At 39.8% G+C, this 16,493-nt stretch overlaps 1 pseudogene; it reads right to left on the bottom strand.

Moving 5' to 3' along the window:
- Nucleotides 1–2,946: 2,946 nt before the first annotated feature.
- LOC148878791 (UDP-glycosyltransferase 90A1 pseudogene) lies at nt 2,947–4,502 on the bottom strand (annotated as a pseudogene).
- Between the last annotated feature and the right edge of the window lie 11,991 nt (nt 4,503–16,493).

The raw sequence follows: 16,493 nt of genomic DNA, 5'->3' as shown, positions 1-16,493 counted from the left end.
GTCAATATCCATAAGCAGAGTCACATGCAGTGTTAATCAAATGTGCTCTATTAATATTGATAGGAAATTAATTAATTGAAAAAATTGCTTTTCTTCTAATATTTACATTTAATTGTCTATCTAGAAGGTTCATGGATTGTTTGGAGCAGTTCAGCACTTCACGTGTGGTGGGTTAAACTTTGGCATACAGACAACAAATTATGGTGAATGAAACACATGGTCATCTATGATTCTATATATTCTGCCACTGAAAAAGAAGAGCAGGAAGAAGAAGTAGAGAAAAGAAAAAACAAACCCAACTAACGTCATGTTTGGTAAGGCATGGCCCGTCTCAAGGAGGGTTGTGTCAGGTTGGCAGCCAGCACTAAGCTTTTGACTGTGCTTTGATGACAGCAACAATGGCTGATGCAGCTTCATTTTACGTACTGCCTCAACACGAACCATCCATCTCATCTGTCATCTCCCCTGCAAACAACACATGTATTGGCCCTTATCTTCATGGAATTAAGTAATTCTGGGGATTTGTTTAAAGTTTAAACCATGACAAATAATTAGACCATGGCCTACTGACAGAGTCCATCACAAACACCACAAAAAATAAAAAACCTAACTACTCTGATAATTCTGAAGATATATTGACAAGAATAGCACAAAAGAAGAGTGGAGAATTCATTGTTGCAGGATGCCATCACAGCCCCGCCAGGAAGAGAAGAAACAGACAACCAAAGATGAAGAATGGGAAACTAAACACTTGGTTCGTCGTCTCTCGTCTGTGTTATTATATACATACCTATATAGTTTTCTGTCCACGTGTCTCAACTTTAACCGTAGGTGATGCCACCTACCTAAACTTCCCTGTTATGACACGTGTGTTAGTATAATGGTGTAGCTAGGGGACACGTATGTTTCCTGATGCTGACTTCTCCTCCCTTTAATTTCTCTGTTATTGCTGACGTCCTTCTAGCCATTTATTCAACTGGGAACAGCAATTCGATAGATATATGGCCGGAATGATAATGAAAGGCTACGAGTCTACGTCGTCGTCAGCTTAACTTGGTTGAAGGATCGATGATCGATGGAGTGAATGAATGCAGAGAAGCTTGGTCTATCTACAGATATAAATTCTCACAGCTTAATTAAAACTGAGAACACAGTCGGTGGGCTCCCCAGCCCATGTTCTACAGTTGAGTTCCACTGGATGAGTTTCATTCTCCACTCCAGTCACCACTCACCAGTCACGACACGTATAACAATGTCTTTATAACCCCAGTTCATGCTACCTCTATGTATCTATCATCAAAGTGCATGTGTCGACTGTGGATTGCACAGAAATTGAGGTCATTATGCCGCCATTGGAGCTGCTTAGGCGCTCAAATTTATGAATCGATTCAGTCTCTCTGCTCCCCCCTTTCATATTATAAACATACATACATACATAGTCTTCATGCATGCATGTGGCGTTTTGTGAACATGAGCTTATTCATAAAGAAAAAGGAGTGACTGTTGTTTCGATCGAGATGTAGGGTGTTGAGGTTCTCCCATGCATACTCAAGAAACCTTTGATCATCGTTTCTTCTTCGGGGGTGTTGGCTTCGATATGTTAATTAGAATATTTTGCTGGCATTTACAGGACCCAGCATGTCAGAGATAGTGTTATGACTTATGAGTAAGTAATTAACAGCCAGAGGAATCAAAGTTAATTTTGAGATTGCTTCCTTCTATTTGAAAGATGTCACATATTGTCACTGTATTTATGAAAGAAAGCCCTTAGGCAGATTCGCTCATTCAATTCAACATTCAGTACAGGCAGAAGAAAATCCGGAGGGATATAATTACAAGCATATTTTGTAATAGCTTGAGCGGTTTTATTGACTGTATGTGGTATGAAGGAGATGGTAAAAGATTGGAATTCCTTCAGAAGGTCCCTGCAATCAGCAATGATAGAGAATTAATAATCGCCAAGGTGTATCGGGGTGATCATCCAACAGGGATTTAACCACCATCTGGGCATCTCCTTCGATCCAGATATTAGAAACTTTCAAGTCTTTAGCCATACGAATACCTGCCCGGAAAGATGGAGCCTCAGTGGTTTGTGGATCAGCGAGTAATTTAATTTCCTCTATAATTTCTGAAAATAATCCCCAATCCAGAATTGGACTGGTTCTGGGCATCGTCTACGTTGACCTTTATGAAATGTGGAGAAGGAGGTCTCCAAGTGACTATAGGAGGACTCCCAAGGCCTAAAGGCCGAATCAACATTAAGTTTCTGAGCAATTAACTCTTCTATTTGGGCAATGGCCGCAGCAATAACAGATTAGGGTCTAAAAGTAGTGGTTTTTTCCATTGCCAACTTACACCTCACCTTCTAGCAATGCCAAATAAAGAAAGAGAATTTGCTTAAACAACTCAAATCCTTCGAGAGTCGCTTTAAGTTTATGCCACTAAAAGGATGAGCCAGCCAGTCTTCAAGGTGCTTATCCTGGAACTCGTCAATATTGAGAGCTAAACACGATCCAAACCAGATGGGACATACGGCTTGACAATGAAGAAAAATATGATCCAAATCTTCATCAGCTTGAGAGCAAAGGGGGCAAATATTATCGATCTTCCTTGTGTATTTGGCAAGAAGACTTTTCAGATATAGAATGTGACGAAAGATCCTTCAAATAACAGCAAACAATCTAATAGAAGAATCAACCATGTCAGCACTTAATAACTTGTAACATGAGGCGCTAGTAAAATGGTCGTGAGGTGTGAAAATCCAGATTAGACGATTCTGATGAGAAAGATGCTTTACAGGAATCTCAATGTCAAAAATTCTAGGGGCTGTAAATTCATCAAATTTTGAACAAACTAGGTCTGTCTTCCAACAACTATTAACAAAATCAATAAGCTCAGACACCTTACTACTGTGACCTAAAACTCACCTTGGTTCAAAATGCTGTGTGGGATCCAAGGGTCATGAAGAATGTTTCTACCCTAGGTTATTACTCTTATTAAATGATGATTGTTTAATACATGGTTTTCTAACCGTAGTTGACCTGGACGGTAGACCATATGGCCCCGAAACTGTTCAAGCAACTGGTTTGTTTTAATCGTCAACTATTGTTGATTTGGGGATGTTTGGAACCGTCGCCATTTTTACATATACGCATTTCAACAAACGCCCATATATTGTATATGCGTTCATTGAAAAATCGGACATACCTCGTAAGTCGGGACCCGCCAATGCATGAAACGCCAACGCCAAATTTGCCGTTTCATGCATTGGTGACCAACGGTTAACTGACCTGGCGAATAGTATATCCTAAATGGCGCTTATGTGTAATCTGAGTTGGCACTAGTGGGAATGTTCCAACGGTGCTTCTCGGCCCACTGAAACATTAATCCAATAAATGGTAGGGTTATGAAAATCGGTCCTCTTCTTTCTTCTTGCCGCCGAACATTATCTTCTCTCACAGAACCTTTGTAATCTCTGCGCGCCGAAAGTATCTTAGTCACTGCTGTCGCCGGAGGAAGTTGGTCGTCGCCTGATGACCCACCTTCTTCCATGGCCATTCTAGCTGCTTTCTTCATCTCTTTCACCTACTTCCTCACCCTCTCTCCGTCTTCTCCCCCTATTAATTCCTTCACCATCTTCTCTATCATCTCTGAGTCCACGAAACCTCGAACTGATGAACCATTGTTTGCGAGAACTCTTAGACCCACGCCGATCTCATCCACTACCATCCTCGAATTCAAGTATTGGTCTGCCATCATTGCCCAAGCTAGGGTCGGCACCGATGCACATACTCTCCAACACCGAGTTCCAACCATAGTGACTCATGAACCCATTTACGCTCTGGTGCTCCAGTATCTCCCTCTGGTTCACCTACTCCTTTACAACTAGTCCTCTGTCTTTCACCCTCTCCTCGAATCCATCGACTTTTAATTCCACTCCCTTCGATCTGACGACCCACAAGAAATCTACTTTAGGCCGCTCCAACCCGATCGCGATCTCTCAAAGTTGTTCCGACGAGATCTCTGCTTGGAACCCAAAAGCAACATACAAGACAGACCAACCCTCGGCTGACTTCTTATCGAGCCATTGCACCCACGCAGGTTTCTGGCGAGGCTGGACTCCTGTCGGATTTGGCGATTCAGCTAAGCATAGAGGTCCCACACACCAAGCCTTTGGGCAGGAACTGACGGTTCTAGTAGTCTAGGTAAATTGACTCCAGCTCGTCGAAGCTGTTGACGACGAGACCCTGGTTGTTGGACGTAGCCATGCCATTCTCTACAATGAACTGAAGCAGGGGATTCCTCTGGTCAAGGTCTCTGAGAGGATAATCAAAATCATTCCTGGTGAGTTTGACCCATGGAAAGCTAGGCACGTTGAAGGGCTCATCACCTGATTCGATGTTTACAAGCAGACGATCCCGACGCACGAGGCGGTCGAGGATCAGGGCATAATTGTTCATGCCGTAGAATGCGAGCCTGGGCATAATTATTGATCTATTCAACAATATTTTCAACCGTTGGATTTAATTTTTTAATCCAAATATTATAAAACAATCATCCAATTAATCTGGACCATTTGATAATAATTTAGTATGATATTAGTGTACATCATCTTACAGCGTAATGTGTGCACATAAATAAAATTCGGTGATGAAAATCATCTTATCAAACAGTGTTGTTCACTGCCTACGTGGCAGAAACACTTTCAAACAAAAAAAAAAAGGGTTTCTTCCCAAAAAACGGGTCTTGGAAGCATGGGCATTTTTTCTTAAAAATCGGTCCCAAAAAATGCCCACACTTCTAAACACCATGTTGGTCAGCAACCCACTGACCCAGTTGGTAGATCCATCGACCTATTCAACCTGAGCAACAGTTTTGGCCATTTAATTTTTAATTTTTTTTTAATTTCAATGGGCTATCCATTCGGACTGGACAGTCAAGCTACTAACTTGGAGACCTGGTGGCCAAAGTTGTTTCAGTTCCAGGTCAGTTTTGAATTGAGCAACTACATGTGCACCTCCCCGCTTGTATTTTGGGTAGGGGCGTAAACAAATCAAATTCGAGTCAAATCTAGCAATATCCGAATTCGAATCAAATTAGAAAATTTTATTTGATATTCAAATATTCTATTCAATTTGAATATTCAACTGATTAATTATTTTAAGTAATTAATAAATATATAAAATGAATATTTTATTTATATAAAGTATTTATATAATTTGATTAGTATATAAATTACATAAAATATTTAAAATATTTTATATATTATATATAAGAATTAAATAATCCATCGAATTTAAATATTTATCAAATTGAATCAGGATATACCCGAATTCGACCAATTACGATAATCAAATTTTGAATTCAAAATCAGATTTCCGAATATTGTTAACACCCTTAATTTTGGGTGACAAGCCTACATGGGCTCTAACCACTTAAATCTCCTTCACAAAACAAAATTAAATGGGTGAAATGGGAATTACTGCCCCCCACATGGACTTACCTATTGGTAGTTGTATAGGAAATTCGGGTTTAGGTAGGGATGCAAATGGATTAGATTGGATTTGAATCCGATCTAACATTATTCATGTCGGATCCAAAGAAGATCCGATTGGATCTGATAGGATTCAAATTTATTAGTATATTTTTTTCTTTTAATAATTTATTAAATTTTAAAGAAAACAAGTTGAATCGAATCAGATCTAAAGATCTAATTTATCGATAGGATTCGAATTCAAATCAAGTCCTATTAGATCCGATTGGATCTTTAGATCAAATTAAATCTGATATAAATAATGTCAGATCAGATTCAAATATATCCTGATGCAATCTGAAAGGACAGGCCAATATAGATCATGGATGGGTTTCAAGGCAGCCCGAAGAAGCCTGACTTTGAGTCTTAAGAGAGCTTTGCCCAAATCAATTCATGCAAAACTGTGCCTCCTATCTAGGGTCTAGGGCCACTAGAGGTAAAATAAATGTCATCGTACCTCGTCACTTAGCCCATATTTGGAAAATAATCACTCATGAGTGCTTGTGAAAAAGCATTTATTTCAAACAGAGATAGTATAGACATTTTCAAAATGATGTGATTCAAGGTGGGGCATGGCAACAAATCAAAGGCTTTCATTTACTTGTTTAAGCGCAGGGTTACCATACTGTCGTAGAAAATGTAGATTATCTTGAATAAGTGATTATTAGTGTGGCCCTAGTCCAAATAAGTATTTATTTGAATAAAAACTTACAAATATGTATTCCCAAATTTAGCCTTAGAAGATCATTCCTCTTATGAGAAATGGGGGTGTTCATGATACGGTTAATTAAACTGTGGGCCTATTTTTCAAACCCATATTTTTTGGAAAAGTGAACTGAATTCAACCAATTAACTAGTTGATCAGTTTGGTTTTCAATTGGTTCAGTTCTTTGGTTTTTTGAGTTTTTTATATTTATAATATATATTATAAATAAATATAGAATATATAATATAAATACTAGAAATATATATAATATATTATATATTATAAACATAATATATATATATATATATATAATATAGATAATATAAAATATATAAAAAATATATAATACACACAACGGTTAGCCACCGATTTTTCATATTGGTTAATTTAAACCAAACCAACCAATTAGATTAATCAAATTTTTTATTTAGTTTCATCAATTTGATTCACTTTTTCGGTTTTCGATACACACACCTAATGAGTAAGGCAAACAAACGCTTTATCGGATGAATGATTCATCCATCTATCATCTATTAGTGTAATTAATGGTATCGGTGACAAACTATATATGGTGAATCCGTATACCATTTTATGCATTGCCCTTTGAATATGTGAAGGGAGAAGCAACACAACTTGGGCTGTAACTTGGGTTGGATTGAAGTTAAGGTTAGGATTAGGGTTAAAAAGTAGAAATATAACTTCGAACTGGATTAGGGTTGAGGTTTTAGCCAATCCAACCAAACCTGAATCCAATTCAGTTTCATATTTGTATGTATAAATATTATGCAAGAATTATTTATTTAAGTATTTATAAATGTATGTATGCATGTATGCATACGTGCAATAATGCATTTTTTAATTAATTAATTAATTAATTTATTTTTGTATGTATATATGTATATTTATTATGTCCTTTTACATACCACAATGTTAGAGCTAAATTGACATTGACCTCAACCCAACAATATGGGAAATAAGAACACTTGTTAAAAAGGAAGTACAGAAGTTGGGCCAAGCCCAAGGTGAGGCCCAATTTTAGATTGGATTGGGATTAGGATTGAGGGTTCCACAGCATGAATTGGGTTAGGGTTGATCTCAACTCGACCTAACTGGCCCAACTTTTACTCGTAGGTGGGGCCATTAAAAGGGAGGTCATGACACATGATCCCAAATGAGGACAAGTGATTAGTTGTGGGATCTTATGAAACCTGTGGCTACAAATCCTTTCTTTTTTTCTATATTAAAGTCTTCTATACTCCAACTAACTAATGCCATTGATCACATATACATTAATTTGAGTTGATTTCACATCTTAGGTAGTTGAGTTTGAGTCGAGCTAAGCTCGAACTTCTGAGCTCAAGCTCAAGTCCCTAATTCGAATCAAGTTCAATCAAGATGATACATCGACCACTAAGGGAGACTTCGGCTCAGCATCTCAGTCATTGAGGGAAATCTCGGCTTAATACCTCAATAACTGAGGGAGATCTCAACTTGGCACCTTGTCAACTAAGGGAGACCTTAATTCGATACCTCGTCTGTTAGGGAAACTTCAACTCAACACTTCAACAGTTAAGGGAGATCTTAGTTTGGCCCTTGCTCGGACTCTTGTGCGTGTGAGGGCTCTCTATCCTCTCAATCTCGTTTGGTAAGTGTTTTCTTAATTCTTACGAAGAGAAGCCTACCCTCCCAATAAATGATGGCCCACGGCACATGTCTTCTTATGACGTATGGTACCGTCACCTCCTACTGTACTCATCTATCTCCCCCCAGGCCCCAGCTCTCTCTCAAACACTTCCATCGTGTTATCCTTTCTCCGTGCGAATATCACTTCTGTCTGCCCCTCGCCCTCTCCCAAGGAAAAGCTTGCTCCTCGAGGTTTCTTCATGGTCTATTTTTCACTATCATCTCTTCCCCCTCAAAAGCTCTCCTACCGCCGTACGTGCGAATGTTGTTTTTGCCTGTATCTCGCCCTCTCCCGGTTTGAGTCTCTCTTTTTGTCGTTCCTTTCCCCTTCTCTCTTATTCTCTTCACCGGAGACTCCAACCGAAAAAGCCAGTGTCCTTTAGCATCTCAGCTGCTGTTCTGCGCAGAAATCATAAGTCAAAGCGTCTTGCTTTCCTACCCTGCTTTACAACCTTAGGGTGGAAGAGGAAAAGAACAAATAGAGGTTTATGCAGTCGTATAGTAAGGGCAAGGTGATGATCTAAACAAGTACATGCATTGCTAGCAGCAACGTTTTAAAAAACGACCTAGAAACGGAGTTGTTCTGGTCATTGGTTTTTGGGTCAACGGTCAGACCGTCTGGTTCGAATGGATGGTTTGTTCTGACAAATAAATTAAAAAATAAAGAAATAATTAAAAATAAAAAATGGTCAAAAATCGTTGAACGGGTTGATGAGTCACCTGTTCGATTGCCCAGGTCAACAAATTATTGACTTTTGCAATAGTTTTTGGCCAAAAACGGGTTTGGAGTAAAACGGAACCGATTGCCTGAATGGTTCCCAGGCTGAACAGTCCGACCGTCTAGGTCAACGGCGGTTCAAAAACCTTGGCTAGCAGTACTTTCTCCATGTATTTTTTTCTTCACCATGCAATATTAATAAATAAAAAATAATAATAATTAAAAATAAAAAAATAATAAAAAACCATTGAACTGGTTGATGGATTGCCTATTCAACCGCCCGAATCAATAAATTATTAACTTTTTCAATGGTTTTTGATCAAATACCGAGTTTAGAGTAAAATGAAACTAGTTGCTTGAACGGTTCTAAGCCAAACGATCCGGCAGCCCGGTCAACGGCGGTTCAAAAATCTTGGCTAGCAGCACCTTCTCCATGTATTTTTTTTTTCTTCATTGTGCAATAGTCATCATTAATGGTCATGAACTCATGATTAGGTAAATCCCTTTTAAGTATCTCTTTTGGGATTTCAAGGGCCTAAGAGCTGGCATAGTTAAAGGTCTCTTTTTTTTTTCATATTCTAATTTAGGGGAATACTTTTTAACATTAATTTTCATCTTTTATTTGTTTTGTCATTGAGGGTGTCGACAAATATATTTATCAGAGTAATCCTGGTTAGGGCTTATATCTTGTTTTTGCCTGGAGCATTTCTTTCTTTTTTCCACTTTTGTTTTCCTTTTGTGCATGTATGATTTTCATTGGTTAGGATGGCATTTACTTTCAAGACTTTCATTATGACTTTCTTGCTAGGTTTTTACCTTTTCGTTTTTTGATATTGTTGAGTAGGAACTTAGAAGTTAGATGTAGGACTTTTTTATTTAGTGATTATGATAAATCTCTTTTCCTTCCTTTTTTTTAATATTTGTAAGGAATAAATTGGTGGGAGGGAGGGAGGGAGGGGTAAAATGGTAAATTCAGGGCCTTAGAACTAGTAGGATTTGGGATTTACAGCAAGCAATAGGACAAAACCAATGAGGGAGAGAGAGAACTCATTTCTTAACATTTAATAATTTTCTATATTCTTTTATGAGCATAGTGTGAAGGGAGAAGAAGTCTATACATGGTGAACTCAATGAAGTAAGCATAGTGTGAAGCAAACATGAGGATTGTTGTAGAATATCCATTCCATATATTATATAACTATTTTTTATTATGTAGATACATGGTCTAAGGCTGTCCAAGCTGGGGTCAAGTCCACACATTTTCAAAACCAATTAATTATGCAAAAATTGAACTCCCTCTTCAATTCCTCTTTACAACCCGAAACTGAAAACTGAATTTTTTTCAAACTGAACCTAACTAAAAACTAAATAAACCGAATCAAATTAGTTTATTTGGTTTTCTGTAAGCCTGTAACCAACCAACGCGAAACGCTGAATGTCTGAAACAGACTTTTCAGTTTTCAGCCAATCTGCAAATTCCCTTCATTTTCATTCTCTTCTCTCTATTCTTCAAGAATCGTTACCCCCTCACTCTCTCTCTCTCTGGAACTGGAAATCTGGTAGCATTTCAGACATCTTCCTGGGCAAGTCTGCTCATTCATTTGTTAATATCCGGCCAAGAAGAATCAATGTCGATGATTTGCTTGCTGAAAGGTTTCGCGGAGTGCTTTCGTAAATTTCCCGCTTTTTTACAAGGTGTTCGTTGAAATTACCGAAAGAGCGAGCGCTTCATTTCAGTAACTTTTGTTACAAGAATACACCGATAGTCCAACATTGATTCTAAGACCATATGTATTTTGACGTATGGGCGATCTGGTTACTCCTAGCTGGAAGGCGATATTCTCACTCAACACCGCATCTTTGCTTTTGAGAATGCCGAATTTTGGAGTCAAAATGCTCCGAACTAGAGCATCGCTGCCCGAAAAAGTGGCCGTCGCTGGGACGGGCTCTGAAGATGTAGCCTCCTCCGGTATGCGGGGTGGGGTGGGCTTGCCCGAGTCCTCCTCGACCAGATTGATTATGGGAGGTTGCTCGGCAATTGGTGGGTGATCAGGCTCAGGAACGGCAACCTTAGTTGTGGCCGCTTCACTCTCGACGCAAGCCTTTTTGGAGGCTATCTTCTTTTTCTTCCCCTTCTTCATGCTCTCGAAGAGCTCATCGGCAAGGATGTCGTCCATGGCAATTGCGATGAAAACGAGCTAAGTCAGATATAGTACCAAGTAAAACGAATAGAAAAAGTACATCAAATAGCGACCTACCAGGACTTAGGCCGGCCTACACGAGCTTCTCATCGGTAACGAAGTTTTCAAACTTCAGGCCGACCTCCGCCCAAGATCAGACCTCCTCCCTTGTCTTCAGGTCCAGTCAAACACCGGGGTCTTGGATAGCTGCCCTCCAATGAGTCGGGAAGGGCCACCCCTCGGTGTTGCGGACCACGAAGTAACGCCTCTTCTAGGATGGGACCTTATTAGGGAGCTCGTGCAACAGTTTCTACCCAGGACGAGGTGACAAGTAGGAAGTTCACCTATGCTCTGGCATAACGCATGACAAATTTTTCTTGATGGAAAGGATCGAAGAAAAGACGTCAAGGTTAAGGGGACAGTTGTAATCATGGAAAAGAGAAATGGTCCCTACGATATTACAAATAGAGTTCGGGTGTACCTGGTCTATGGTAATATTAAAGAATTTAACGATCTTGATTATAAGAGGGTGAAGTGGAAGATGCAGACCGGCTACGTGCTGCTCCTCGAAGATCACAATCTCGTTGTGATCATGATCCCAAGGAAAGTTGCCTAAGGGGATGCTATATACAAGGTCGTTAGGGAGTCTGTACGGGGCTACTAAGGCTATGAGACTGTCCTCCGACCTTGGTGTGAGGTAGAAGCCAAGTTACCAGAGGCCTCTCACTCTCACTGAGGTGAGTTCACAGACTGATGACTGCATCTTGTCCTGAAGTGACCGCCTCGGTAGGATGAGGATCCACGGTTTGAACCGAGGTACCCACATTGGCCCCAGCGGACTTGCCTCTCCTGTCTAAAAAGCTATCTAAGCTAAGGCTAGACATATTAAAGGAAAAGACAACGAAATCAAAAGGAAAAAGCAAAGGAAGGTAGACTCACCAAAAGGAAGACCGAAGAAATGAAGGCGACCTCGAACCCAGAAAAGGCTGATAATGAACGGGAAGACTTGAGTGCGACATCAAAAATTGCGGATTTGTGGACTTGTGGCAAGAAAAATGGGCCCTTTGACCCCTATTTATAGCCAGTATATCCGGGAATCAGCGATCAAGATCAACATGATCCGATGACTCCTAAGGAAACCGGTTGCACGCCCCCCAAGGTTAAAATCGATTTTGTGCGTGTTTTAACGTCCGCGGAATTTATAAACAGTGTGACGTTCACGCGTGGCTGAGACGCGACTTGGGTCATTTCATGGTTGAGCTAGGTGGTTGAATAGTTTTGACCAACGGTTTGCCCTTCAAGTTGTCTAGACTTCGTGCCAAATCCACCTAGACTTGCCATGAACTCCTCGCATCGGGTTGGGACCCCTGGCATGAGGAGTGGGGGGCAATTGATGAAGGGTGATTTGGCACAACCTAGCAAGAAGGGGACACGTAGGTGCAATCTGATCGAGGGATGACAACTCAGCCAAGCGAACCCAGTTCACAACATTCGGAGCTCGGGTATTTAGCAACCTCAGCCCAAAAAACCACCTCGGTGTAGAGGCACCTCGACATCTAATCCAGTTTGGGACTAAAGAATCGAAGTGGCAGTTCGGGGCTAGAGAGCCGAAACGTCACATGATCGACTCCAAAGGCCTCCCCAACGGGCCCCAAATTTCTCGGGATTATGATAAGACTCATCCTAGCTCCGCCTGAATCGGAAGTAAAACTAATACGAACCAAGAAGGATGAATGGAGAAGATCTTTCTCTTTTATATATCTATTCAATAGGCTACAACTCTATTTATAATAGAGCTAATTATAATAGGGATACAATAGGGAGACAAGGTCGGTGACCTAAAGAGGATACAATAAGATAATGAAACTAATTTTGATAGAATATGCTAACATCCCCCCTCAAACTCAAGATGGTAATGTATAAGTCATCTGGAGTTTGCCAACGAGAGCACGAAAGTGAAGAGGAGAGTGAGCTTTGGTAAATATATCTATAGACTGATCCTAGGAAGGGACAAGAATAAGGCGAACAGTATCCTCGAGCACATGATGACGAATAAAGTGACAATCAGTCTCAATATGCTTAGTGCACTCATGAAAAACGTCATTGTGGGCAATCTGTATGGCGCTACGATTGTCACAGTGAAGAGGGATTGCATATGAATGAGTAATTCCCATGTCATGGAGTAACCATCGTAACCATAGTAGCTCGGAGGTAGTGTCAGCAAGAGCTCGATATTCAGCTTTAGTACTGGAACGAAAGACAACCGTTTGCTTCTTACTACGCCAAGATATAAGGGAATCTCCAAGAAAGAAGCAATAACCAGTAGTGGAGCGTCTATCAGTAGGATCACCGGCCCAATCAGCATCAGAATATGCGATCAAATGAAAAGAGGATGAACTAGAGTAGTAAAGTCCATGAAACAAAGTGCCCTTGATATAACGGATGATCTGAAGCACAGCAGCATAATGAGTAGTGCGAGGGGAAGACATGAACTGACTCACAATATGGACAACATACACAATATCAGGACGAGTAACAGTAAGGTATACAAGACTACCAACTAGTTGCCGATATAAGGTGCAGTCACTAAGAGAAGTACCATCAGTGGCTGCCAAATGGGCATTAGGCTCAATTGGAGTGGTAACAGTCTTAGTATCAATGAGTCCTGCACGAGAAACAAGATCAGTGGCATACTTGGCCTGAGATAGATAATATCGCGATTGGTCGGAGGAGACCTCAATGCCTAAGAAATAAGTTAGTCAACCAAGATCTTTCATTTCAAACTGTTTGCTAAGAAAGGTCTTAAGAGCGGAAATGCCTTGCAAATCATCGCCAGTAATGATCATGTCATCCACATAAAGGAGGAGAAATACACAACCCTGAGAGGTCTTTCGGATGAACAAGGCATGATCATAAGTGCTAGATTGAAAGCCAAACTGACAAACAGTAGAGCTGAATTTGGAGAACCATGCTCGAGGCGCCTGCTTATGTCCATATAGAGCCTTATAGAGATGACAAACCTGATTAGGGAGATGATCATAACCAGGAGGGGGCTGCATATAAATCTCTTCAGAAAGATCACCATTGAGAAAAGCATTCTTAACATCCATCTGAAATAACTGCCAGTGCTTAGCTGCAGCAATCGCAATAAGACTGCGAACAGAAGTGAGACGGGCTACTGGAGCAAAAGTCTCCTCATAATCAATGCCATACTCCTGTGTGAACCTTTTAGCTACCAATCTAGCTTTATACCTTTTAATTGAACCATCTGCTCGAGTCTTGATTTTGTAGACCCATTTGGAACCAATCACAGATTTATCTGGAGGCAGGTCAACTAAATCCCAAGTATGAATGCTTGTAAGAGCTTGAATTTCTTCCGTCATTGTTTTCTGCCATAGAGGGTCAGTACTAGCCTCGCGATAAGTACAAGGCTCATATAAAGATACAATGGTAGAATAGCAATGAAAATCACGAAGAAGAATGGAAGGTTTAGTGACCCTACCAGAGCGACGGAGTGAAGCATTAGAATGAGCAGGGTCGAATGCATCAGGAGGAATCAATGGCTCAGAAGAAGGCAGAGCAGGAGGATCCATAGCCTAGGTAGATGCATCAGGAGAGGTTGCAGGTTGTGCAGTACCGTTAGAGCTATCAGATGAAGTAGTCGGACCTGCAGGTAAATCATCAGGAAAAAATGAGATAGTAGGATTAGTAAAGAAATGTGAAGATGTTGTGGTAACTCGAAATGGGGAGAGACTATAAAACATTTTGTGTTCCCAAAAGGTAGTATGACGAGATATGCGAAGTCGTTGGGAAAGAGGATCCCAACACCGATATACTTTATGTTCAATACCATACCCGAGAAAACAACGTAGACGTGCTTTTGGTTCCAATTTGGTATGTTCATGAAGATGCAATAGAACAAAACAAACACAACCAAATACAAGATGAGATTGGTAATCAGGGCAATGGCCATACAGTCGTTCATAAGGAGAAGTGTTACCAATAGCAGGAGAAGGAATGCGATTGATGGTATAAACAATAGTGAGAGCTGCTTCCCCCCAAAAACGTTCAGGACAAGAGGAAGAGATTAAAAAAGCTCGAACAGTATCAAGAATATGCCTATGTTTTCGTTCTGCACATTCATTTTGTTGTGAGGTACTGGGATAGGATCTATGAATGATAGTTCCATTTTATGAAAGGAATTGGGTGAGGATAGAATCTCTATATTCCATGGCATTATCAGTGCAAAAAATTTTGATGATAGAGGAAAATTGAGTTTTGATTATGGTGGCAAATTGAATATAAATTGTAGGTAATTCAGATTTATTACGTATGAGATAAATCCATGTATATCGAGAGAAAACATCAATGAAGATCACAAAATATCGCGAACCACCCATGGTATTATGAGGTGAAGGGCTCCAAATATCAGAATGAATAAGATCAAAATGTGTAGAAGAAACATAATCACTTATAGTAAAAGGTAAATCATGATGTTTTGAAAGAGGACATGAAACACAGTCAAAGTCTGTTGTTTTAACAAGACCCAAACATTCATTAGAAATTAAGGATCTTAATTTAGAGGTAGAAATGTAACCAAGACGAGAATGCCAGAAACTAGAGGTAACAACAACAGTAAGAGTTGGTAATTGAAGGGATGATAGCTTAAACAATCTCCCAACCTTACGGCCTGTCCCAAAGATCTTCCCTGTCCGTGGATCCTGCACAGTATAGCCACGACTTGAGAAATGTAGTTCAAAACCAAGTTCACATAATTGTCTAACAGATATAAGATTTAAAGATAATTTAGGTACCAAAAAAGTGTTAGGAAGTGACAAACGAGATGTTAAAACAATCCCTACACTTTTGACAGTTAAGGTGGAACTATTGGCAGTATGAACAATTGGTGCAATAGAAGGATGTGACTTGGAAGTAAACAATGATGAATTGGATGTCATATGATTGCAACAGGCAGAATCAAAATACCATGATGAGGTAGTACCTGGAGTGATGGACAAGACTGAATTAGAAGGCATACTAGAATCAGGTTGGAGTTGGTGAAGAAGAGTTTAGAGTTCTCTAAGAGAAAATTTTGGAGAGGTGTTATCAGAAGAACTCTCTGTGGCAGCAGCTGCAATAGAACTCGAAGCCTGAGAACCCATGGATGAGGACTTCTGTCCAGACGCCTTTTTGGCATGCAAGCGGTGGCACTCAGAAGTAGTGTGACCAGTCTTCTTGCAGTAATTGCAGAAAGTCCGTTTAGAAGATTTAGTTGAAGAAGTAGCAGACATACCTGGAGTAGCAAGAACAACATCAATACTTTATCGGACCAAGAATGATGAATGGAGAAGATCTTTCTCTTTTATATATCTATTCAATAGGCTATAACTCTATTTATAATAGAGCTAATTATAATAGGGATACAATAGGGAGATAAGGTCGGTGATCTAAAGAGGATACAATAAGGAAAGAAGAGAAAATAAGATATTTACAGCTATCTCCTAGAAGGAAGAAGATAATGAAATTAATTTTGATAGATACACTAACAAAAATGATAAACCTTATCAACATAAAAAATGAAACAAACCTTATCTGCACAGTCTGGAGATCTTGGAGATCTTTGATAAGGCCCACGACTACTCTAATATATAAAGACATAAAATTTCAAAACAA

This window comes from Nelumbo lutea, chromosome 1 (genome assembly GCF_056320005.1).
Source record: "Nelumbo lutea isolate HS-2025 chromosome 1, American lotus-T2T, whole genome shotgun sequence".
Lineage (NCBI taxonomy): Eukaryota > Viridiplantae > Streptophyta > Magnoliopsida > Proteales > Nelumbonaceae > Nelumbo > Nelumbo lutea.
This window is presented reverse-complemented; position numbering and strand designations above follow the sequence as displayed.